Source organism: Odocoileus virginianus, unplaced genomic scaffold (assembly GCF_023699985.2).
Source record: "Odocoileus virginianus isolate 20LAN1187 ecotype Illinois unplaced genomic scaffold, Ovbor_1.2 Unplaced_Contig_6, whole genome shotgun sequence".
Classification (NCBI taxonomy): domain Eukaryota; kingdom Metazoa; phylum Chordata; class Mammalia; order Artiodactyla; family Cervidae; genus Odocoileus; species Odocoileus virginianus.
Window position 1 is genome coordinate 1,019,435 of NW_027224323.1, and position 26,321 is coordinate 1,045,755.

General features: G+C 44.4%; 1 long non-coding RNA gene across 1 annotated transcript in view; it reads left to right on the plus strand.

The window, feature by feature from the left end:
* The window catches only part of LOC110145893 (uncharacterized), a 108,769-nt gene extending 83,278 nt beyond the window's left edge, over positions 1-25,491 (plus strand). The window contains exon 3 of the long non-coding RNA XR_011486353.1: positions 21,880-25,491. This is a non-coding gene — a long non-coding RNA (uncharacterized lncRNA). The remainder of the gene's footprint in view (positions 1-21,879) is intronic.
* Positions 25,492-26,321: the final 830 nt, after the last annotated feature.

Genomic DNA, 26,321 nt, shown 5'->3' on the forward strand with positions numbered 1-26,321 from the left:
GAAGATCCCCTGGAGAAGGGAAAGGCTACCCACTCCAATATTCTGGCCTGGAGAATTCTATGGACTACAGTCCATGGGGTTACAAAGAGTCGGACATAACTGAGCAATTTTCACTTTCACTTTCATTGTCATCTTATTATTAATAAGCAATGTTTTAATAATATTAAAATACTGCTATCAATACTACATTAAATGTAATAATAATTATATTATTATGGCCTTCCCTGAATGGCTCAGATGGTAAATAATCTGCAGGAGACCCGGGTTCAATCCCTGGGTCAGGAAGATCCCCTGGAGAAGGGAATGGCAACCCACTCCAGTATTCTTGCCTGGAGAATCCCATGGACAGAGGAGCCTGGTGGGCTGCAGTCCATGGGGTCACAAAGAGTCAGACACGACTGAGCGACTAACACACAAGCAATGTGTCTAGGGATTGTTGTAAAAACAGTGATTTTGGTGCTGGTGGTGATGATAATTCTGAAGATGCTGATGGTGAGGTGATGGTGATGATGGTGATGACGCAATGGTAATAATGATCACCTAGGTAGACAATTGTTAATGAGCACCGATCTTTCACATCATCAGAAATCACTGCCTGATTTACCATAGAGAAAACGTGAAGGCAAAAGGAGAAGAGGGCAACAGAAGAGGAGATGGTTGGAGAGTGTCGCTAACCCAGTGGACATGAGTTTGAGCAAACTCGGGGAGATCACGCAGGACAGGGAAGCCGGGCGTGCTGCGGTCCACGGGGGTTGCAAAGAGTTGGACACGACTTAGCAACTGCAACGAAACAACATCAGCGACAAACAGACAGAGATCCCGAACAGCCAGACTCGATCCCAAAGGAAAACAAGATTTCAAGAAACATGCGATAGTACACCCAGCTACTTAAAAGCGTGTGCGTTAGTCGCCAAGTCACGTCCGACTCTTTGCGACCCCACGGACTGCAGCCCACCAGGCTCCTCTGTCCATGGGATTCTCCAGGGAGGAATACTGGAGTGGGTAGCTATTTCTTACTCCAGGGAAAGTTTTACTTGTTTTTTCATTTGTTTGTTTTTCCTACACTGGGTCTTTGTTGCTACTTGAGGGCTTTCTCTGGTTGTGCTGAGTGGGAGCGACTCTCTAGTTGCCTTGCGAGGGCTTCTGATCGCAGTAACTTCACTTGCTGTGGAGCACCCACTCTAGGGCCCTCAGTCTTCAGTATTTGTGGGACGCAGGCTCAACAGTCCCGTGGTAGGCGGAATCTTCTCAGGCAAGGGATGGATTGGCCTGCATTGGCAGCTGGACCCTTAACCACTGGACCAGCGGGGAAGTCCAGGACAGCCCATTCTTGCTTTCTTTTGTGTTCTGAGAGATGAGAAGGCTCTCAGCCCCTCCTTCCTTCAAATATCACACTACCTGCTTACACACAAGGCTGACTTGGCAGAAACTCCTTCTGCCAAGTTGGTAACAGGTCAGCAAACTGAGCTGTCCTTCTTCAGTCGTGAATTTTAATTAAAAGTAGCTTATTGCACGTATTAATTAAGCTGCTAGACAGTTCCCTAATCCATAAAAATGTTTTAAAACTGTAAAGATTCCCTGATTAACATCCGCCAATGAGTTCACTGGCTCAGCCATGTCCGACTCTTTGCGACCCCATGGACTGCAGCACGCCAAGCTTCCCTGTCCATCACCAACTCCCAGAGCTTGCTCAACCATCTCATCCAAAATGTTTTAAAACTGTAAAGATTCCCTGATTAACATCCACCAATGAGTTCACTGGCTCAGCCATGTTCGACTCTTTGCGACCCCATGGACTGCAGCACGCCAAGCTTCCCTGTCCATCACCAGCTCCCGGAGCTTGCTCAAACTCATGTCCATCGAGTCAGTGATGCCATCCAACCATCTCATCCTCTGTCGTCCCCTTCTCCTCCCGCCTTCAATCTTTTCCAGCATCAGGGTCTTTTCCAATGAGTCAGCTCTTAGCATCAGGTGACCAAAGTATTGGAGCTTCAGCATCAGTTCTTCTAAGGGATATTCAGGACTGAATTCCTTTAAGATGGTTTGATCTCTTTGCAGTCCAAGGAACTTCCAAGAGTCTTCTCCAACACCACATATTAACATATAAGCTAGTTATTACTGGGAGATGTTGCTCACTGCATATAAAGTCTCAGTCATATGCTCTAGAAATCTACTCTACATAACCCTGTACATATAGGTCACATGGTACTATGCACATAAAAGTATTGGCTAGTGACTCACATGGAAAAAAATCTGCCTAGAGTGCAGGAGACTGGGTTTAATCCCTGGGTTGGAAATGGCAACCCACTCCAGCATCCTTGCCTGGAGAATGCCACGGACAGAGGAGCCTGGTGGGGGGCAGTCCATGGGGTCACAAACAGCCTGACTCGGCGGAGTGACTAACACTTTCACTTTATGTCTCGATAAAGCTGGTTAACAAAATGAAATGCTAGAATTCTCTCACTGGCTATCAAGAAGAAACAAATGAAGCAGAACCTCGTGAATTATATGTTGAATTTCAAGAATGTGGGAAACTTCAATTCAGGCTGAACAATGCAGAATCTTTTTCTTGAAACATTGAAATATTCAAAACATACATGCAGATCTATTAACTTGAGGCCTATTTAGAGTGGTGTAGGTCTCAATATTTGTTTCCCTTGCTCTCTGTCGAGATTTTTAGAAAGACTAAAAGGTGCCTTTTCATGAAAACTCACGACTGCGTAGTCACTATACATTCTGAAATAGAGATGTAAATATATTCTGAACAAAACACTCCAATTTATTCTTGCTTCTTTGAATCTCCCCGTCAAATTGTCACTTCTCAAATGATGTACCTAAAATATCCTTGGGAATTGCCTAACAGTACCCACTCCAGTCCCTGCAGATGGTGACTGCAGCCATGAAATTAAAAGACGCTTGCTCCTTGGAGGAAAAGCTATGACCAACCTAGACAGCATATTAAAAAGCAGAGACATTACTCTGCCAGCAAAGGTCTGTCTAGTCAAAGCTATAGTTTTTCCAGTGGTCACATATGGATGTGAGAGTTGGACTATAAAGGAAGGTGAATGCTAAAGAATTGATACCTTTGAACTGTGGGGCTGGAGAAGACTCTTGAGAGTCCCTGGACAACAAGAAGATCCAACCAGTTCATCCTAAAGGAAATCAATCTTGAATATTCATTGGAAGGACTGATGCTGAAGCTGAAACTCCAATACTTTGGCCACCTGATGCAAAGAGCTGACTCATTGGAAAAGACTCTGATGCTGGGAAAGATTGAGGGCAGGAGGAGAAGGGGACGACAGAGGATGAGATGGCTGGATGGCATCACCAACTCAATGGACATGAGTTTGAGTAAGCTCTGGGAGATGGTGATGGACAAGGGAGTCCTGGAATGCTGTAGTTCATGGGGTCACAAAGAGTGGGACACGACTGAACGACTAGACTGAACTGACCCACTCCAGTACTCTTGGGCTTTCCTGGTGGCTCAGCTGGTAAAGAATCTGGCCTGCAATGTAGGAGACCTGGGTTCGATCCCTGGGCTGGGAAGATCCCCTGGAGAAAGGAATGGCTACCCACCAGTATTCTTTCCTGGAGAATTCCATGGACAGAGGAGCCTGGCGGGCTACAGTCCACAGGGTCGCAAAAGAGTCAGACAGGCCTGAGCGACTTTCCCTTTCACTTTCCAGTAGTTAGGTCTCCACGTTTCTACTGCTGGGGGCACAGGTTCAATCCCTGATTGGGGAACTGTAATCCCAGAGGGATCGAAACCGGGTCTTCTGCGTCTCCTGCATTACAGGCGACTTCTTCACCCACAGAGACACCTGAGAAGCATCTCATGCCACTAAGCGTTGCCAAAATTTAAAAAAAAAACTTTAATTAAAAAATTTAACTAATTTAATTTAAAAAAATCCTCCAGTAAACATTTTTTGTGCTCTTCTACTAAGAAAGGTTGTCATTTGTATCACCAATAAACCTTTCTCTGTTTGCATCATTATATTGTATATGAGACTCTGAAAACATCACTGTATCCATAAGACTTTCCTTCCACCCTTGAGGTTTTTCAGGATGGCAAGCACCTCTCACCCATCTTGGCGTATTCAGACTTGAATCCAGTGCTAACACTCATGGGGGACCCTGTCAGTGTCGACTCTATTACTGAAAAGGGAGAATTTGGGGACGGAGATCTCTGCACAGAAATACTTTATCTACAGCCCCCGTCCGTTTGGAGTCGAGAGCTTCATTCTGTATGTTCCCGGAAGCCGTCTTCACAGCTAATCAGTTCTCCTCTGACAAACGCACTCCGCAACTGTGGAAAAATAAGATGAGATTGCAGACCAAAGTAAATATTTAATTAAGAAACAGCTAATCAGATTCCCCTTGGCCTTTTTTTTATTTTTTATTTTTTCCTGCCGATAGTTAAGCAGCTCCATCTCATGGAAGACCATTGCCATTAATATTTTAAAACCCCTTCAGCCTTTTTTTTTTTTTTTCATTTCAATTTTCTGCCTCATTATTTTTTTAGTGACCTCCATCCCCAAATTGATTTTGACTGTGTTACTGCCGGAGATATATATGTATATAAAACTTTTAAATTCACTTAGAATTTGAAATCATGTAATCATAAGCTGAGAATTGGTCATCTTACTTAAAAGGAGGCTTTCTGGACAGGCAGCCTTAGAATTAAACTGCCCTCAAATGACACATAATGGGGTTTCCCATAAACTTTCATTAAAACTTCAACTAAATATAGTCAGACTCTTAACAGACTAAATGCAATGAACTGCTTCTAATTGAAGAGAAACACATATTCCCTTTTTCTTTCTTTCTTTCTTTTTTTTTTTTTTTTTAGTGAAACAGAGTAGAGAAGTCTATTGACATGTGCACAAAATCTACATGTAAACTGACCTTAGATTGGACTGTAAAGAATCTGCCTGCAATGCAGGAGACCTGAGTTCAATCCCTGGGTTGGAAAGATCCCCTGGAGAAGGGAAAGGCAACCCAAACTCCAGTATTCCTGCCTGGAGAATCCCATGGACAGAGGAGCCTGGCAGGCTGCAGTCCATGGGGTCACAAAGAGTCAGACACTCCTGAGCGACTTTCTCTTTAAGAAATTACTATGTGTCTATTTTTAACACTATTTCCGCTACCACTGCCATTTACTGAATGTGTACTAAGTGCATTTGTCCATGGGATTCTCCAGGCAAGAGCATTGGAGTGGGTTGCCATCCCCTTCTTGAAAATATTCTTAAAAAAACAAAAAAAAAACTCAGTTTCTCTATTTTTCACAATTATAAAATATAGAAAATTGTATGTGAAGGTTTAATTCCATGCCTAAGGTTTCCACACGTTTTATCAAGTAGGGTTGCCTTGATTTATGATAAAGAACAGTTCATTTCACCCTTGTTGTCTGCCGTGTCTGACTCTTTGCGACCCCATGGACTACACAGTCCATGGGATTCTCCAGGCCAGAACACTAGAGTGGGTAGCCTGTCCCTCCTCCAGGGGATCTTCCCCACCCAGGGATCAAAGCCAGGTCTCCTGCATTGCGGGCGGATGCTCTACCAGCTTAGCTACCAGGGAAGCCCTCGTTGTCTGTACTGAAAGATAAATTAAAGAAAATGAGCCACACATTGTGGATAGTAGCCTAAACCCAATTTTTTTTTTTTTTTTTGACGTGGACCGTTTTAAGTCTTTACTGAATTTATGACAATATTGCTTCTGCTTTATGTTTTGGGTTTTTGACAGCCAGGCATGTGGCATATCACCTCTCCAACCAGGGACCAAGCCCTCACCCCCTGCCTTGGAAGGCAAGGTGCTAACCACTGGACCACCAGGGAAGTCCCTAAAGCCAGTTGTTAAACACAGAGCTACAGCCTGTGTTTAAAAGTCCACCAGATACATATAATGCAGGCAGCCTTTATTTCTTCAGTTTAGTTCAGTTCAGTTCAGTCGCTCAGTCGTGTCCGACTCTTTGCGACCCCATGAACCGCAGCACGCCACGCCTTCCTGTCCATCACCAACTCCCGGAGTATACCCACACCCATGTCCATTGAGTCGGTGATGCCATCCAGCCATCTCATCCTCTGTCGTCCCCTTCTCCTCCTGCCCCCAATCCCTCCCAGCATCAGGGTCTTTTCCAATGAGTCAACTCTTTGCATGAGGTGGCCAAAGTACTGGAGTTTCAGCTTCAGCATCAGTCCTTCCAATGAACACCCAGGACTGATCTCCTTTAGGATGGACTGGTTGGATCTCCTTGCAGTCCAAGGGACTCTCAAGAGTCTTCTCCAACATCACAGTTCAAAAGCATCAATTCTTTGGCGCTCAGCTTTCTTTATAGTCCAACTCTCACATCCATACATGACCACTGGAAAAACCATAGTCTTGACTAGATGGACATTTGTTGGCAAAGTAATGTCTCTGCTTTTTAATCTGCTGTCTAGTTTGGTCTAAACTTTCCTTCCAAGGAATAAGCGTCTTTTAATTTCATGGCTGCAGTCACCATCTGCAGTGATTTGGGAGCCTAGGAAAATAAAGTCTGACACTGTTTCCACTGTTTCCCCATCTACCTGCCATGAAGTGATAGGACCAGATGCCATAATCTTAGTTTTCTGAATGTTGAGCTTTAAGCCAACTTTTTCACTCTCCTCTTTCACTTTCATCAAGAAACTCTTTAGTTCCTCTTCACTTTCTGCCATAAGGGTGGTGTCATCTGCGTATCTGAGGTTATTGGTATTTCTCTCGGCAATCTTGATTCCAGCTTGAGCTTCCTCCAGCCCAGCTTTTCTCATGACTACAGACCTCCAGATTTTCTTTTTAAAGGAAGAAAGCAGCCTCTCCTGTTTTATCTCTTCAACATGAGAGAGAAGTGCATAAGATTCAGAATGGTGATTGTTCCTGGAGAATAACAGAAGTGAAATGGAGGCGGGGACTGGGGATGGATCTGTGTTTATGATCAACATCTATTGATCTTATATAAAGCACCACCAATGAGGAGTTTGTTCACATCATACCATGGGGATCGCCACCACCATCTTTCTTTATTAATTCTCTCTCTTTGCCTTAAACCCAAGGTGTATGCTTGTTAAAGGATGTCTTCGCATTAACACAAGTGTCAAGAAAAAAGTGAAGCTTGCTTTCTAAGGCAAGTTTATAATTGCCAGTATCTGAAATATGATGGAACGGAATTGATGCTTCATGGGATTCTCCTTTGTCGTCATGTTTTCTAATGGTCAGATTTAATTACTTGTTTAATGTAAGCCCTGTAGATATTAACTTTAGTAATTTACCAATTTTTATGACTTTCAGAAACTTAGTGGGTGACATTTTATTATCAACTTGCATCCATTTTAGTGAGATGTATAGGGAATGCGACCACAAAGACTTCCATTTAAAGAATGGGTTAATGATATACACATATATTTTGTCATTGAGTTGGGTGTCTACTTTGTACTCATAGCATATTTTTTAAAGTAACAGCGCTGTGGTTGAATAACCCAGTCTATAAGATACAGGTCTTTAAGTGAGCTGCTAAAAATGAAAGTGAAGTCGCTCAGGCTTGTCCAACTCTTTGCGACCCCATGGACTGTAGCCCACCAGGCTCCTCTGTCTGCGGGATTTTCCAGGCAAGAATACTGGAATGGGTTGTCATTTCCTCCTCCAGGGGATCTTCCCAACCCAAGAATCAAACCCTGGTCTCCCGCATTGCAGGCAGATGCTTTACCATCTGAGCTGTTAAAGGAAAATGTCCAAGTACTTCTACTTGTTCAAAAAAAAAAAAAGCCTGAAATCTTTGGGCTAACCATAGAAAAGCCTGTGAGAAACATACTTATCGTTGTACAACTGGATGCTTTTACGCAGTGCAGCAAGATAGGATGCAAACTCTGGGGGCCATGGGCTGTCTCAGAGAGAAGATGCTATGATTGACAGTTGTAGGATCTGGATGCTGGCGGGTGATGTGGGAAGTGTCTAAAGAGCTGGGAGTGTTTCTGGATTGCAGGTTGGTAGAGTATGGAGCTGTTTCTGTGATGGAGGGCTTCAGTAACTCATATCTCCAGGAAGGGCAGAAAAAGGTTACTTGAACTCAGTCATGTCCAACTCTTTGCGACCCCATGGGCTGTAGCCCGCCAGGCTCCTCTGTCTGCGGGATTTTCCAGGCGGAAATACTGGACTGGGTTGTCATTTCCTCCTCCAGGGGATCTTCTGGACCCAAAGATCAAACCGAGTCTCCTGCACCGCAGGCAGATTCTTTACCACAGGAGCCAACAGGAAAGCCCAGATTGCTAGACTCAGCATTGCCACAAACCCTCTATTTGTTAAAAAAAAAAAAAAAAATGTTTGCAAAGTACAGAAAAAGCAAGGTCTGCCTGGGTGTGACTATATAGACAGAGCTCTCCCTCTCTCCTTGCGTCTCCGCCGCATCTCTTGAGTTGTGCGGGATGACTTTATTTCCATGAATTAAATTCTACTAGTGCATTAGAATGTCATGCAGCAGAAGAATTATTTATTGGACAAGAATGTGCCCTTTTTCTTTTTCTGGTGCAATCTGTTGATGTTTTTCTAACTTAAGGTGAAAGGTGATTTTCTTCTGGCTTAGTTGTCAGAAGGGTGGGAAGAATTCTGAAAAACAGAGGTCTGTCTGCTAAGCAGTTGGCTCCATTCAAGCCAGGCAGTTGATGAAGCATCTCTCAAGCCTGTGTTTTATCTGGCTCAGTCAACATTTCACAGTGGGGAAACTGGCAAGTGAAAAATCAGTGACCGTCACTATCGGGCCCAAGGAAATGGCTTTTTCAGTTCCCTGTAAAGTGCTGAGATCTGGAAATGTGTTATCTTGAGCAGTCAATATGAGCAGAAAAGTCACTGGAAGGAAGAGAATTGAGGGAGGAGGTTGATTAAAAGAAAGAAATTCAGTAATAACGTTATGCTCATAGAAATCTATATAACTCAGGGTAGCACAGGCCGTGGAAGGTCTGTAATGACAGCCTGTTCACAGGTCCAAATAATGGAGATGTTTTTGATGGTTAAACAGAATGATGATTTTAGGCTATTACTGTGTCAATGTCCTGATAATATTTTCCAACCATCCCTTTTTACTATTCTCAAAATTGCCCTTTCTTTAAAATCACACCATTAGGCAATGTTGGCGCAGAGACAGAATTTAGAGATGATTTGCAACCCAAGTGACTATTTTATACATGTTTCCAAAACAGGAGAAGATAGGAAGCAGTTAAGTATGGCAGATACAGTGGCGGTGGGGGTGGGGGTGGGGGGATTCCAGCCATTTTCTTTGCAAAGCCGGTATCATTTCTGCACACAATTTAGTTCAAGGGATACATTGTGTCCCATGACTTTATAAATCCTTTAACCCAGTTTGTATCACTGTTACCATTTTATCAACAAATGTTGAGTTTGAGATTTTCGCTTCTAAATCATTGGTCACCAGTGTGTGCCTTCTTTGATGGATTTTGAGCTTTTCATCCATTTCTTGTGATGTGTGTTTTTAAGTAGCCACTGTGGTCATTCAATCTCTCAGTCGTGTCCGACTCTGTGACCCCACGGACCGCAGCACGCCAGACTCCCCTGGCCTTCAGCATCTCCTGGAGCTTGCTCAAACTCATGTCCATTGAGTCGGTGATGCCATCCAGCCATCTCATCCTCTGTCGGCCCCTTGTGTCTTGTATTCCTCTGTCTGGCCATATCCAGACAGGAGAGTGGCCATAACCCCGTGCTCCACTGAGTCCCTGTCCACGTTGTTTTTCTGTCATCAAGCAGCTTGTAAAAATTACATTCTTTTTTGCAAACCGTGGTCTTTCCCCATCATCACTCTCCAGAGTTATTCCCATGCACAAAGAACAGAAGTGAAATGATAAAGAATTGGTTCATTGCAGACTATTTGTATCCCACACCCCCCACCCCAGTGACCTAAAACAGGTTCATTTGACTATGTGCTTCCTCTTCAGGAGCATATGTAATATATTAGGAAATGGGTGTCCTAAGCTCTTGCCTGAAAAATCCCATGGACGGAGGAGCCTGGTGGGCTGCAGTCCATGGGGTCACTGAGTTGGACATGACTGAGCAACTTCACTTTCCTTTTTCACTTTCATGCATTGGAGAAGGAAATGGCAACCCACTCCAGTGTTCTTGCCTGGAGAATCCCAGGGATGGCGGAGCCTGGTGGGCTGCCGTCTATGGGGTTGCACAGAGTCGGACACGACTGACATGACTTAGCAGCAAGCTTTAAATGGGCTTCCCTGGTGGCTCAGCTGGTAAAGAATCCACCTGCAATGTGGGAGACCTGGGTTCAATCCCTGGGTTGGGAAGATCCCCTGGAGAAGGGAAAGGCTACCCACTCCAGTATTCTTGCCTGGAGAATCCCATGGACTATATAGTCCGTGGGGTTGCAAAGAGTCAGACATGACTGAGCGACTTTCACTGACTTAACTTAACCTTTAAATACATGCAGTGTTTTTCCTTCCCAGAAAAGGTAACAGGAAACATTTTTCAGAGAGGTTCAGTTGCTAACGTTAGGACGATGTAGCTTATGTAAAAGGTGCTGTGGAAGAGCAAACCCTCAATAACTTTGTTAAATATGAGGGAGAATGTGTCTGGGGAATTTCTGTAACATCAGAATCAGTTATTTCATCCTGTACAGAACATATATTTCCTCCCTACTAAGGAAACATGAAATGGAAGTCATCCATCACAGGTAACCATTTTTAAGAACTCGCTTGATCTCTGTTAACGTAATGTTGCCTGAAATTACCAGAGCATTTCGAAACCATAGGGGTTTGGGAACACACTACAGTGGTTTTATCTCACTGGTTTATGGGCTCCTTTGGGTTCAGGCTCCCGTGAATCACTGCAACTGAATAGCAACTGGCTTAATCCTATCCGACAGATGCAATCTTCATGACACTGAGACAGAAAACCCAATCTCCCACCTAGCATGTGGAAATTTAAGTATTTAGTGAAAAATGGCACTACAGACTGAGCTGGGGTTCATTGTACATGGGCATGAAATAAAACACATTTAAATTACTGTTAAATTCCTCATTACAGTGACATTATACTGAAATGATAATGAAATATTCAAACAGTAAGAAAGTGGATAAACTGTAGCTACACAAAATATATCAGTGGGTCTTAAAGCCTCAATATATAGCTGTTAAGAAAAGCTGCCGTAGTCGCTCTAAACCATGATTCCTTTTATTTTTTTAAAGTTTCAGCACAATCAAGTGACGCTGAGAGTAGCTTATATAGGGGCATATAACTTTATAAGGGTAAACTTCATAAATAAAGGGAATGTTCAATAAAAATTCAAGATATCAGCACTTATGGAAACAACTTATAGATTGATTCAAATTCTTGGTAATATTCTCATTCTTCCTTCAACTTGTGGGCCCATAGGTAAGTATTTTGCTGTTAAAACTGAATGAATACATGAATGGATGGAGAGATAAATGGATGGATGAATAGAGAGATGGAAGGATGAATAGGTGGATGGATGGATGATGGCTGGATAGATGAATGAATAGGTGGATGGATGGATGATGGGTGGATAAATGAATAGGTGGATGGATGGATAGATGAATGAATAGGTGCATGGATGGATGATGGATGAATAGATGAATAGGTGGATGGGTGGATGATGGATGGATAGATGAATAGGTGGATGGATGGATGGTGGATGGATAGATGGCTGGATGAATATATGGATGGATGGATGATGGATGGATAGATGGGTGGATGGATGGATGAATAGACGGATGGATGGATGGATGGATGATGGATGGATGAATGAATAGATGGATGGATGGCTGAATAGATGAATGGATGGATGGATGATGGATGGATGAATGAATAGATGGATGGATGGATGATGGACAGATAGATGGATGGGTGATAGAAGGATGAATGCTCAGATGTGTAGACGGATGGATGTATGAGAGCAATATGACACTAAGCCCATACTTGGTATCTTACGAAAGGAAAAAAAGGTGCTCCATCATGGCTGGGTTTTGACTTCTAATGCCTCTTTATTTTCTTAACAGTATGGTCTTATTCTGACTGATCCATCTCTCCTAAGATCGTGATATTTGAACTACTCAAGATTTCACTCTCATTTGGTTGATGTTTTATTCATTTATATGATCAAGAAACCTGGGTTGGTAGGCGGGATTATAAAACCGTACCCAACAACCTGCACCTGTGTAGAAGTCTCTCCCTTTGGTTGTGGCAAGGTCTGCGAATATGGTCCGTGTAGGCAAAGCTATGGTTTTTCCAGGAGTCATGGATGATGTGAGAGCCATAAAGAAGACTGCGCACCAAAGAATTGATGCTTTTGAACTGCGGTGTTGGAGAAGACTCTTGAGAGTCCCTTGGACTGCAAGGAGATCAACCAGTCCATCCTAAAGGAAATCAGTCCTGAATATTCATTGAAAGAACTGATGCTGACACTGAAACTCTTCACCTGATGTGAAGAACTGACTCACTAGAAAAGACCCTGATGCTGGGAAAGATTGAAGGCAGGATGAGAAGGGGATGACAGAGGATGAGATGCTTGGATGGCATCATCGACTCGATGGACATAAGTTTGGGTAAAGTCCATGAGTTTGGGTAAACTCTAATCAGATTAGACTCTCAAAAGGACAGCATCCTTCTCTGCAAGAGAGATTCAGAGGTCGAAAGGGAGGGTGATTCTCCATGGGTGTCTCTAAAGATTGAACAGAGCCAGGTAACAAGGGATGCTGCGGGCCCCAGGCAGCTGAGCACAGCGCCTTGAGGGAAGCCAGCCGGAAGAGGGACACATAATTTGTACAATCACCAGGAGCTGAATTTTCCCACACCTAGTTAAGCTTGGAAAAGGAGTCTTTGCTCAAAAAGAGAACAATAGCTCAACACCTGAATTTCAGTCTCATGAGATCTGAGCAGAAGACAGGTTCTGCAGCTTTCATGACTTATAGAACTATGAGCGAGGACCTGGGGCTTGTCTGAAGACACTACATTTGTGCTGATTTGTGATACAGCTGTGAAAAAAATGAATGCAGAAACTACACATCATGGTATTCAGAGAGCTTAGGGCAAACCTTAGCCATCACAAGAAAAAAGCATCCTTGTGACAATGTATTTATGCTCACAACAAGATCCATTTTTTAAAAAAAAATAGCACATTCCACATGATGACTGCCAAGTCTTCTTTTCAAAAGTGAGATTACTGTCCCCCTGTGATCTCGGGAAATTCCTCATTCGCAGATAACACGCATGATTCTTTTTCAAATTCAAAATACTGTGTAGCCAAAAACAGATTTTATGAAATATGTATAACTTCATTAGAAGTTTGGAAACCTGATACTGTTGACAAGATACTTATTAAATCGAAACTCTGCCCTAGATAGATGACCATGGCATTTTGTGCTATCGAGAAATATAAAAATTTAAACGCTTCATTTCTGTAAGTTACATTCACCTGCAACATCACAGAGAGTGAGATTATATTACAAAGGTTAATGAATCATTGCCCTTTTTGGGGAGAACTTTAGCATAGATATGACTAAAGTATTTTTTAGCGTGAGTCTTTTACATGAGACTATTTTATTATCAGAATTAACTCAGTAATTGATGAAGAGTCTGGTCAAAATGAACTATTCTTGAATGTTTCTCACATGGATAACTCAGGAAAATATTGCTGTCGTTCAGTCACCCAGTCATGTCTAACCCTTTGTGACCCCATGGACCGCAGCACGCCAGGCTTCCCTGTCCTTCACCATCTCCCAGAGTTTGCTCAAACTCATGTCCATTGAATCAGTGATACCATCCAACCATCTCATCCTCTGTCATCCCCTTCTCCTCCTGCCCTCAATCTTTCCCAGCATCAGGGTCTTTTCTAGTGAGTTGGCTCTCAGCAGGAGAATATACATTTTTAAATTACATATACATGTATTTTTTAGCAGGATATGTTACAGAGAATGTACACGATATTTTAGATACCAATTTTGTCATTTTGAGAAAAATCATTACACTTCTGTCAATGATGACAGATCCATTTGTCTCACATTCATATGCTCGAGAAATATCCCAACCAGGTAGCTACTGAGAACAGCAGATTGGAGGACTTCCAACTTTGTACATCAGAGTGCTCAAATACTTTTAATTAGAAGGCCAATTTCTGTTATCTTTTAAATGACACCGATGACTATTTTTATAGATAAAGACCTATATAGCTGTCATAGTTGTGATTCAGAGATTTAATATTAATTTCTAAGACATGGAGATGAATAAGGTTGACCAGAAGGCTGGGAAGAGTGTAGGGTTTGTTTTCTTTTTTTTCCTTGATTTCCTTTTCTGTTTGTTGTCTCTCTTCAGAATACTTCCCCTGGAGGGAGTACAAAGTAAGGACATTTTATCTCTCTCACTCTGTTCAGTTCAGTTCAATCGCTCAGAGGTGTCTGACTCTTTGCAACCCCATGGACTGCAGCACGCCAGGCCTCCCTGTCCATCACCAACTCCCAGAGTTTACTCAAACTCATGTCCATCGAGTCGGTGATGCCATCCAACCATCTCATCCTCTGTCATCCCCTTCTCCTCCTGTCTTCAGTCTTTCCTAGCATCAGGGTCTTTTCCAATGAGTCAGCTCTTCGAATCAGGTGGCCAAAGTATTGGAGTTTCAGCTTCAGCATCAGTCCTTCCAATGAACACCCAGGACTGATCTGGAATTCCAGTGAATACAAAAGAAAGAATGGCTTAAACTTCTTCCAACTCACCATATAACAGAAAGTTATCTCATGACTGAGTTCAAATGTATGGCTGGAATGATTCAGCTCAGATTAGACACCCAGTCTGGGGGTCAACAAACCATGTGTTCAGAGAGGCTGTGAAGTTGTAGACCCACAGTAGCTACTGAAATAGACCCATGGGTGGACAGGACTGAGGTCCACGCAAGGCTGGTTGGATGACCTGGCAGGGTGCCTCCCAACCCACGGTGGTTACATGCACGCTCAGTCATTCAGTTGTGTCCCGTAATCAGTCCTTCAGTTGTGGCTGACTCTTTTGCGACCCCATGGACTGTAGCCCACCAGGCCCCTCCGTCCATGGGATTCTCCAGGCAAGAACACTGGAGTGGGTTGCCATTTCCTCCTCCAGGGGATCTTCCCAACGCTGGGATCAAACCTCTGTCCCCTGCATCACAGACAGATTCTTTATCACTGAGACACCAGGGAAGCCCCTAACATCTTGGCAAAAGGTAACACCCAAGGCAGTAGTGTTGTCTATTCCTCCGCACCTCTATAACCATCCATTGAAGCCCTAAAGAATGAGGTTAGTGCCAGAGCCTGTGTCAACAAAAATACATTTCCAGCCAGTTGGTGAACTGTAGGCTAAAAACAAAAATTCAGTCATTACAGAAAAAAAGTGTATCTTCTTTGCATACAGGTTTTAGTTCTGCAGTTGGTTCCTGATATCAACATCTTTTTTCAATCTCTGACTTCCCTGGTAGCTCAGTTGGTGAAATGTCTTGCCTACAATGTAGGAGACCTGGGTTCAATCCCTGGGTTGGGAAGTTCTCCTAGAGATGGAAAGGCCTGGAGAATCCCATGGATGGAGGAGCCTGGTGGGCTACAGTCCATGGGGTCACAAAGAGTCAGACACAACTGAGCGACTTCACTTTACTTTTTACTTTTTATTTATTCCATGTTACGTTTTCTTTTGTGTTTGTTTTGACCACATCACCATCATGTGGAATCTCACTTCCCTTACCAAGGATCGAACACCCATACTCTGCACTGGAAGATCAGAGTCTTAACCACTGGATCCCCAGGGAAGTCACGATACTATTTTGTGGGTTGTGTTTGTTTTTTGGCATGCTGCAACATAAGCTTCATTCATTCAGAAAACACTGGCAAAATTAATTTCAGCTGCAAACTCATAGGTGCATGCTTCAAAGAGTCAAGTTGCACATAACCCCCCCCCCCCAAAATATAGGTAATATTAATTACAGTAACTTACAGATCAAACCAGTCAATGCTAAAGAAAATCAATCCTGACTATTCCTTGGAAGGACTGATGCAGAAGCAAAAACTCCAACACTTTGGCCACCTGATGTGAAGAGCTGACTCCCTGGAAAAGACCCTGATGCTGGGAAAGACTGAAGGCGGGAGGAGAAGGGGACGGCAGAGGGTGAGATGGTTGGATGGCATCACCGACTCGATGGACACGAGTTTGAGCAAACTCTGGGAGGATGGTGATGGACAGGGAGGCCTGGCGTGCTGCAGTCCATGGGGTCGCTAAAGAGTCAGATGTGACTGAACGACTGAACAGCTGCAACCTACAGATATGAAAGAATGATAAAGTGCAATCTCACAAAGGGTCAAATAGCGTTTTGATTATTTTTTTCATTTATTTTGAAACAGAGGATAATTGCTTGGCAGCGTCACGTCATTTTCTGCTGCACAACAGCATGGATCAGCTCCAAGTAGACATATGTCCCCTCCCCGCTTTGATGAAAGTCAAATGTCACTCATCCCCTCTCACCGGTCCCTTTCACTAGCTTACTCCTGGGGACTGCTGTGGGCATTAGATCCTTTTACGCAATGATCATTCTCAAGCTGCTGGCGTGTAGGAAAACGAGTCAGATTTACAGGGAGGGGGAAAATCATTATAAACAGCGACTAGCAAATGAGTGATAAAATAAACCAGCGAGACGACACTGAGTCTACTGTTGGCATTTCCCTAGAAAGCCGTGCTCAGGGCTCCCCCACTGCTGTCTGCTGCTCTGCTAGAAATTAGATATTGATCCTGACTGTCAATGGCGAGCTGTCCCCCACGCCGGAGTGTCTTCTCCCACAAGATGAGAACCGTCTCCATCAGAACTCACCCAGAAGCTACATACAAAGGCCAGTGTCATCTTGACAGAATGCCTGTGACGGGGGAGGGGGGAACTGATCTCATTAGAAATGAAAAGGCAGGAGTGGCAGGTGGGAGGGAGGCTCAAAAGGGAAGGTGTCTTCTGAATATCCTCCTAAACTCCATCTCTAATTGTATCACTTTGTTGCTCTTAAATGGGCTTCCCGGGTGCCTCGGTGGGTAAAGAATCCGCCTGCAATGCAGGAGACACAGGTGCAATCCCTGGGTCGGGAAGACCCCCTGGAGAAGAGAATGGTAACCCACTCCAGTGTTCTTGCCTGGAGAATCCCATGGACAGAGGAGCCTGGTGGGCTATGGTCCATAGGGTCGCAGAGAGTCAGACTCAACTGAGCAACTCCCACTATATGTATAATTATGGCTTAAATAATGTATTAAATATGTATTAATATATGTATTAAAAAATGTTCCCTTCTGGAATCATGGAGGATTCAGACAGTCTGAATTTATCAAGCTTTCTTGTGAGCAATGGATTGTGAACACCCTGCCCAGTGAGATTGGGATCAAGTTCAAGTTCTGCTGTGTGCTGACTTAAAAAAAAAAAAAAAAAAAGACTTACAATGTGAAAGTTGCAAGTTAAGTTTTATTTGGGGGCAAAATGAGGACTGCAGTCTGGGAGACAGCGCCTCAGATGGCTCTGAGAGTCTGCTCCAAAGAGGCGGGTCGGGGGGAATGTCAGGGTATATGCTTTTGGTGAATGAGGGGGGAGTTCAGGCCATCAGGCACTTATTTGCCCAGAAGGTTTCTACTACCCTTATGAAACTTTGCTAGTCTAATCAGAAATGAAAACACGGTGGTAGGGGGTGGGAGACGGGCTCAAAAGGGAGGGGACATATGTATAATTATGGCTGATTCACTCTGTGCAACAGAAACTAGCATCGTACAGCTATCATCCTCCAATTAAAAGTTAATTTAAAAAAAGAAACAAAAAGATGAAGGTAACTTTTGAACGAAAATCACATCAATAAGGCATCTAATATAACTTGTCTCACATGCTTTTTTTTTTTTTTTAAATGAAGCTGTATGCCTTCTTTTGAAAGAAAATAGACGTTAGCATTACAGGGCATAGGATAGCCTTGTTCCTACCATCTCTAAAAGGGGAGGAGGTCACGACTGCAGAACAGGGCTCAGCATGAGCAGTGGAAGAGGCAAATTTAGAAAACAGGGTGTGTATTTCATAAATAGTCCCTTTATAGGGAGAATGACACTGTTTATTGTATGCTTGCATTTTATTCCTTTTGGGCTTCCCTCATAGCTCAGCTGGTAAAGAATCCACCTGCAATGCAGGAGACCCTGGATCGATTCCTGGGAAAATCCCCGGGAGGAAGGAAAGGCCACCCATATCCAGTATTCTGGCCTGGAGAATTCCACGGACTGTATAGTCCATGGGTTGCAGAGTCAGACATGACTGAGCGACTTTCGCGTCACCTCCTTTTATTCCTTCAGTCACAGATACATGCTAGCATACTATGAGGTATCAGGGCTGCCTTGATGCTAAGAGCATATCACTGAGGGATTTCCTGGTGGTCCAGTGGTTAAGACTCCGCACTTCCAATGCAGAGAGAGGCTTGGATTGATCCCTGGTTGAGGAACTAAAGATCCCACATGCTGTGTGAGGTAGCCAAAGGGCAAAAACCAAAATCTACCATTGAAACCCGTGATCCCCACCCTCCGATACTTCAAATGCTCCTCACCTATCGGATGCAGAACACCGATACTCCATCCGTGTTCAAAGAGAGGTGACCCATGGACTGTAGCCTGCCAGGCTCCTCTGTCCATGGGATTCTCCAGGCAAGAACACTGGAGTGGGTTGCCATTCCCTTCTCCAGGGGATCTTCCCGACCCAGGAATCAAACCTGGGTCTCCTGCATTGCAGGCAGATTCTTTACCATCTGAGCCGTGAGGAAAGCCCAAGAACACTAGAGAGGGCTGACTTTCTCCTCTCCAGGGGATCTCCCCGGCCCTTGGAACCGAACCTACATCTCCTGCAATTGGATTCTTTACCCCCAAGTCACCCGGGAAGCCTTTTTCCCACTGTAGTCAGTTGCTAAATATTTGCCAGCATGCTGCTGCATAAACCTCAAATATTTGCTCTATTATCTGGGTGTTTAAAAAGCCAGCGCAGTTATTTCATCTTTGTTCATAGATGACTGCTTTTGTCCCATCCGTAAAGAACTAAGAACTTCTTTTCCCCGCTGGTGGTGCAGACAGGATCAAAGTGTTTAATTTGATCCAGAAGGTGAGCTTTGCAGTAACATAAGAGCAGGAAGCAGCCAAAGGAGAAGTCTGACAGGAGAAAACAGAAGGCAGACTGGCTGCGTCTCAGACCTGGATGAAGAACACAGCAGCCTGTGTGTTAGCGTGTCCTGCCCAGCAGGAAAAAACATATATACAGATCTGGGGCTTGCCAGCCTCGCAACAGAGGATGGGGGCTCAGGTGAACCTCACTTTCTTGCCTGAGTCCAACACCGCGGCAAAAGGGGGTTGACGTGTATTCCTGCCGACAATACACGCTGGGGAGACCACCCGCCTACTTTGCCAGCCCAGAAACAGCCTCTCACACCCACAGACAGCAGAGTCAGAATCTCCCCTGAACTAACTGGGAGGGTTTCACAGGGTTTCTATCACGATCCCAGCAAGATTGCATTTGCAGTCATAGACATGCTTATTGTAAAAATTTTATGGGCACTGCCTGCCAACCCAGAAGCAACTGTTGGAATGCAGATTCTAATTCTGCAGGTGTTGGGGGGGGGGGAGCGGGGTGTGACCTCTGGTTCCCCCTTGCTAACGAGCTCTTCTCAATCGAGGTCCTCAACGTGACGGTTCTCAAGCTCTCCGTTTGTCAAAAGTCCAAAGCGAATACAAAGCTCATCAATCTTGTCCGCTGGCAAGACGGTGTTTACCGTTTGGTAAAACTTGGGGAGAGGTTAGAGCAGGTTTCTGCATCTCTGACAATATCCTGTGTCTTTCCCTGACCCTCTCGTATCCATTTCCATTTTGTAAAATGTTGGTAGCTATTTTACACGTCTTAGCTGAAAATTCGTACGTAATGGTGGTTTACTGGGATGAAAGGTGTGCTCTGATAAAATGTGTTCTTTCGTCCAAAAACAGAAAAAGAGCAGGAATCCCTCCCCCTGCCCACCCCCCCCCCCCCACCGCTGCCAATCATCTAGAAGAGACTTGATTCATTTCAAAGGAAACGGTCTCAGAATTGAGCAGACGTCTTGTATGCTGGCTGCAGATGTTCAGCGATGTGGGCAAAATTGTGACCACTCAGTCTTGGGCAAACATTGCGTCTCTGGAATGAAATTCTGTAGAGGCAACTAGGCAGCGTTGAAACCTAAAACCTAGCAAATCTGGTGGACAAGAGGGAATGAATGACGACGTGCACCTTTATTACTGTGGAAAAACATGTATGTTTTCTAACATAAATGGATGGGCTTTTTGTTCTTGTTGTTCACTCGCTCAGTTGTATCCATTGTGAACCCGTGGACTGCAGCACGCCAGGCTTCCCTGTCCTTCACCATCTCCCAGAGTTTGTTCAAACTCATGTCCATTGAGTCGGTGATGCCATCCTAATCATCTCATCCTCTGTCGTCCCCTTCTCCTCCCGCCTTCAATCTTTCCCAGCATCAGGGTCTTTTCCAATGAGTCGGTTCTTCGCATCAGGTGGCCAAAGTATTGGAGCTTCAGCTTCAGCATCAGTCCTTCCAATGAATATTCAGGACTGATTTCCTTTAGGATGGACTGGTTTGATCTCCTTGCTGTCTCAAAACAAAATAATGTGGGAGTCAGTTTGGAGAACTGACCTTTCTGTGGACCATCATGAAATGCTTCTGCAATGAAGTCATATGTACTCCTTTTGTAAATCTAATTTGTGAATTACATAACGGAACATTCACTCACGGACTCCTTGGGAGTGAACTGTAAAAAAATCTCACGCAAGATTATGTTGTCCGTGAAAAGCCTAATGATATGAGTAATTGCTTGGTAAATGTTTGCTTGCATAGATTGATTTTCTTAAATAATTTATCAGATTTCAGTCTCACAGCTACATGACGGTAAATTTGAAAAGTATAAGCCTTGGATGTACTTGTTCATTTCCCACAGTCCTTATGAATGAAACATCACACCCAGAAATATTTCCTGGCAAGAGCACTTATTTATATCGAAATTGCAAAAAGTTACCTTTCAAAACTTCTTCCTGCCTTTTTAATAGAATTCTTAAATCTGAAATTGGAACACCTGGTAAAAATCATTAAGCTTGGGTGGCTCCATAAAATACAATTTAACACTTATTTCACTAGCTGAGACTTTCACATGTTTCAAAATTTAAAAGCAAATGTATAAATGGATACACATGAATAAGCCTAGCAACTATATATTCGTCATTCAAGCTGGCCTTACTGAAACCATTAGTGGTAATAATAATTGACAACTTTGTATATGCTTGAATATCATTCCATTGGTTTTGATACTTAAAATCAAACATAATATGCATGCAAATAGAATAGACACACACACATATATAAATATGCATGCATGTGGGTTCAGCCCTGTCCGACTCTCTGCAATCCGCATGGACTGTAGCCCGCCAGGCTTCTCTGTCCATGGGATTCTCCAGACAAGAATACTGGAGTGGGTTGCCATTTCCTTCTCCAGGAGATCTTCCCAACCCAGGGATCGAACCCAAGTCTCTCGGGTCTCCTACTGCAGCAGGTAGATTATTTACCATTAGCACCGCCTGGGAAGCTCAATTATAGTACACAGTATGTTACAGCATATAGATATAGTGTGCCTATATATATACCCACACACCCAATTATACATATATGATTTTATTTTATATATAAAATATGCACACAACAATTACTGTCTTCTTGATTACGTTCTACACGAAAAAGAAGCATTTTGCCCACATTCCTAGAGAGTAGCATTTCCTGATTTCCTGATCAATCATCTTTTCAGATCCCTGAACGAACCCAGCAAACATAAATCGGAGGAGGGAGATTTCACCATCCACATCGTCAACGTCCCGCAGACGCCCTTCAAGAGAGTGGAAGGTGCATTTGCATAAATCAAGGCCCCATCCAGCCTCCTGTCTCCATCAGGCATTCCGGCTTCCGCGCTGCAGACGAGGTGCTTGATTTCCCCAGTGGCTCCCGAGAGGCTGTGAAGGTTTGCAATCAGGGGAGGGGGACTCTCTCGGAATGAGAATCAGGAGATTCATTTCCTGCCGAGCATTCAGGAGAGAACAGAGTGTACTTTCTCAAGAGTCTTCCACGACACGTCTCTCACCAACATGTGGAGAGGTTCAGAGAGATGCTCTTGGTCCCCCTGGTGCTTAAAGAGATTCTTAGAAGGTTTTCCACTGGGTTCAATCCGTCTGTGATCGCAAAAACGCTGAACTGGTGTTCAGAACCATTGCAATGACTCTATCTTTTAAAGCAAATCCCCCAAGCATCCTGATTTATAACCTAGGGGTAAGCAAAAGTCTCTACTACACACCCTGCTAGGAGCAAGGACTCCAGTGATAATATGGAGAAGGTGAAAGTGAAAGTGTTAGCCGCTTCAGTGGTGTCTGACTCTTTGCGACCCCATGGGCTGTAGCCTGCCAGGCTCCTCTGTCCATGGGATTTTCCATGCAAGAATACTGGAGTGGGTTGCGTGCCCTCCTCCAGGGGATCTTCCCGACCCGGGGATGGAATCCGGTTCTCCCGCATTACAGGTGGGTTCTAAGCCCTCTGGAGATGATGAGGTCGGTCTAAAATTTATAGAGTCAGATTTCTACACCTGACGCCTGCCGACCCTGCCTTCCCAACCGCTTCAGGATTCCCACCATCTAGTCTGTCTCCGAATTTCTACACTGCCTTCTCTCTATATTCATCTGGAGTCCTTGATCATGACTAGCAGGTTGCAGATCAGGGATTTTCCATCCATGTCTGTGAACTTCTCAATTTTTTTTACTCTTCCCTGAGCAGAAAATTTGCAGACTCCAAGGATGGAGACATGAGGTGATGGCAACTCAGTACCATTACCGGAGGGTCCTAATAGGGTCTGAATGTCCATTGGAAGGGCTGGTGCTGAAGCTGGAGTTCCAGTACTTTGGCCACCTGATGCAAAGAGCTGACTCACTGGGAAAGACCCTGATGCTGGGAAAGACTGAAGGCAGGAGGAGAAGGGGACAACAGAGGATGAGATGGCTGGATGGCATCACCGACTCAATGGACATGAGTTTGAGCAAGTTCCAGGAGTTGGTGATGGACAGGGAGGCCTGGAGTGCTGCAGTCCATGGGGTCACAAAGACTCAGACATGACTTAATGACTGAATAATAGCAAAACGCCTTGAGGAACCATCTAGCGGCTCAGTTGAGTGCAATAAACTAATTTTTAGTGAAACTCTTCTATCCTTGAGTGAAGAAAGTGAAAGTGAAGTCGCTCAGTCGTGTCCGACTCTTTGCAACCCCACGGACTGTAGCCTACCAGGCTCCTCCATCCATGGGATTTTCCAGGCAAGAATCCTGGAGTGGGTTGCCACTTCCTTCTCCAGGGGATCTTCCTGACCCAGGGACTGAACCCAGGTCTCCCACATTGCAGGCAGACACTTTCCCGTCTGCGCCGCCAGGGAAGCTTCAGGAGTGAGAAAGGAGGGCACAGCCTGCTGGTGTCTCATCCACCGCAGAAAGGAATCTGCGCTAAGTCAGCTTCGTGTTGAGGTAGGCAGTATGGTATCTGAAGGAAGGAGAGGTTGAGGGTGTTTTCATCCCTCAGAACAGAAAAGAAAAAGAACATGGACTGTTCTAGACTCTCCTGTGGGAGTCCAGAGGTTAAGAATCTGCCTGACAATGCTGGGGTCACAGCTCCGACCCCTGCTCAGGTTAGATGCCAGAAGCTGCTATGCAACTGAGCCCCTGAGCCATAACTTGAGGCCCATGAGCCCTGGAGCTCAGGCTCCGGAAAAAGAGAAGCCACCGCGATGAGAAGCTTGTGCACTGCAGCTAGAGAGTAACCGCCACGCCTCAAACTAGGGGAAAGCCCACGCACAGCCAGGAAGACCTCACACAGCCAAAGGTAAGTAATAAACAAACAAAATCATTTAAACACCCTTAGCCCTTCCAGAAAAACGCAGTGGGTCTTACACAGGCCTGAAGGGAGATGTCCGTGCATGATCCATCCTTGAAGATGAGATGCCTTCACTAAGAATTGAGGAACACCCGTCCGTCATTCTGTGTATGGGGTTCTTTGGTTGGGGGGGAGAGTTGATGACATTCCTGAGCGCTGCTTACGAGCCTCATTGTGTGACTGGGCAGAATACTGAGATGTGTAATGAACATGCACTCATATCCCCTTTGGTGGTGTTTCTCAGTTGCCAAGCCGTGTCTGACTCTTTGTGACCCCATGGACTGCAGGATGCCAGGCTTCCCTGTCCATCACCATCTCCCAGAGTTTACCCAAACTCATGTCCATCAAGTTGGTGATGCCATCCAACCATCTCATCCTCTGTCATCCCCTTCTCCTCCCACCTTCAATCTTTCCCAGCATCAGGGTCTTTCCCAATGAGTCAGCTCTTTGCATCAGGTGGCCAAAGTATTGGAGTTTCAGCTTCAGCATCAGTCCTTCCAATGAATATCCCCTTTGGCGGTGTCTTTGCGGGCCTTGTAGATCTTATTTTAGAGAGATTTCTTCACAAGAGCTCATATAAAGTTTGTGTTTCCTTGTGGATTTTTGTTGGCTTTTGACTTTCATTCATTCACTCATCGTTACACCTAAACACAACTGACAGATCATTTTCCCTGCAAAGCTCAGGGTTGGGTCATAGTTGCATAGCAATAAGGTATTCCCTTGTTTGCTGGCTGGAGTAAAAAGTTTACTATCCTGGAGCTGGCACACGCAATAGACTCCAAATATCCTGCCTCCCAAAATAACCATGTCTCGGGTTGTTCAGGAATTCTTTTCTGAGGCCAAGATGATCAGGCAGATTCTCCTTGTGCCAGGGGCATGTCCTTCAAGGAACCTGTCTTTCAAGCCGCACGGATATTCTCAGCCACCAAGCATATACTTTGATGCACTTGGACACACGGCTTGAAAGCCAACAGCAAATGTGTCATTTCAACCTTATTCAAGTTGCAAACCTTTACAAACAATACAGCACAGAAGTCACACATTTCTTTTTCAAGATTTGCCATTTACAAACAACACCAAAGTATTATAGCTCTTTCTCTGTATAATCACACAAACGTGCACACAAGGTGAGTAGCACCAGTTACAAGATTCAAAGGCATCTTTGGAAATTTCGGGCTTCCATGGTCGCTCAGCTTGGTCAAGAAGTGAAGTGAAGTCGCTCAGTCATATCCGACTCTTTTGCGACCCCATGGACTATACAGTCCATGGAATTCTCCAGGCCAGAATACTGGAGTGGGTTGCCATTTCCTTCTCCGGGGATTCTTTCAGCTGGTAAAGATGCCGCCTGCAATGCAGGAGACCCCGGTTCGATTCCTGGGTTGGGAAGATCCACTGGAGAAGGGATAGGCTACCCACTCCAGTATTCTTGGGCTTCCCTGGTGGCTCAGCTGGTAAAGAATCTGCCTGCAATGCAGGAAGACCTGGGTTCAAGCCCTGGGTTGGGAAGATCCCCTGGAGAAGGGAAAGGCTACCCACTCCAGTATTCTGGCCTGGAGAGTTCCATGGACTGTATAGTCCGTGGGGTCGCAAAGAGTCAGACACGACTGAGCGACTTTCAGTTTTCAATCTGGATCTTTCATTGTAAAAGTGTATTTCTAATATAATCCACATACTAATCTGTTCCTGTTACTCTTCATTCTTTCTTTTAAAAATAAAAAGAAAGTCTGCAATATTGCCTTTATTTTATGTTTTGGTGTTTTGGAACATGAGGCATATGGGATCTAGTTCCTTGACCAGGGATTGAACCCACGACCCCTGCATTGGAGGGCAATGTCTCAACCACTAGCCCACCAGGGATGTTCCCTACTTACCCTTCATTCTGAAGCAGAATAGTTACTTCCCAGGTGGAGAAACAAGGTGATCTTCTTCTGAAAAAAAAAAAAAAAGACTGTGTTTACATTTCAGCTCTGACACTTGACTCTCGCTTTATTCCCATGAATTATTTTTGTTCTATTTTTTCAGATTTTATTGAAGTATAGTTGCTTTACAGCCTCGTGTTAATTTCTGCCATCCTGCAGAGTGATTCAGTTGCATGCATATATACCTCCTTTTGCCTTCTTCTTCTCCATTAGGGTTTATCCCAGGATATTGACTATTGTTGCTTCCCTGGTGGTTCAGATGGCAAATAATGTGCCTGCAATGCAGGAGACACAGGTTCGGGAAGATCTGGGTCAGGAAGATCCCCTGGAGGAGGGCATGGCAACCCACTCCAGTACTCTTGCCTAGAG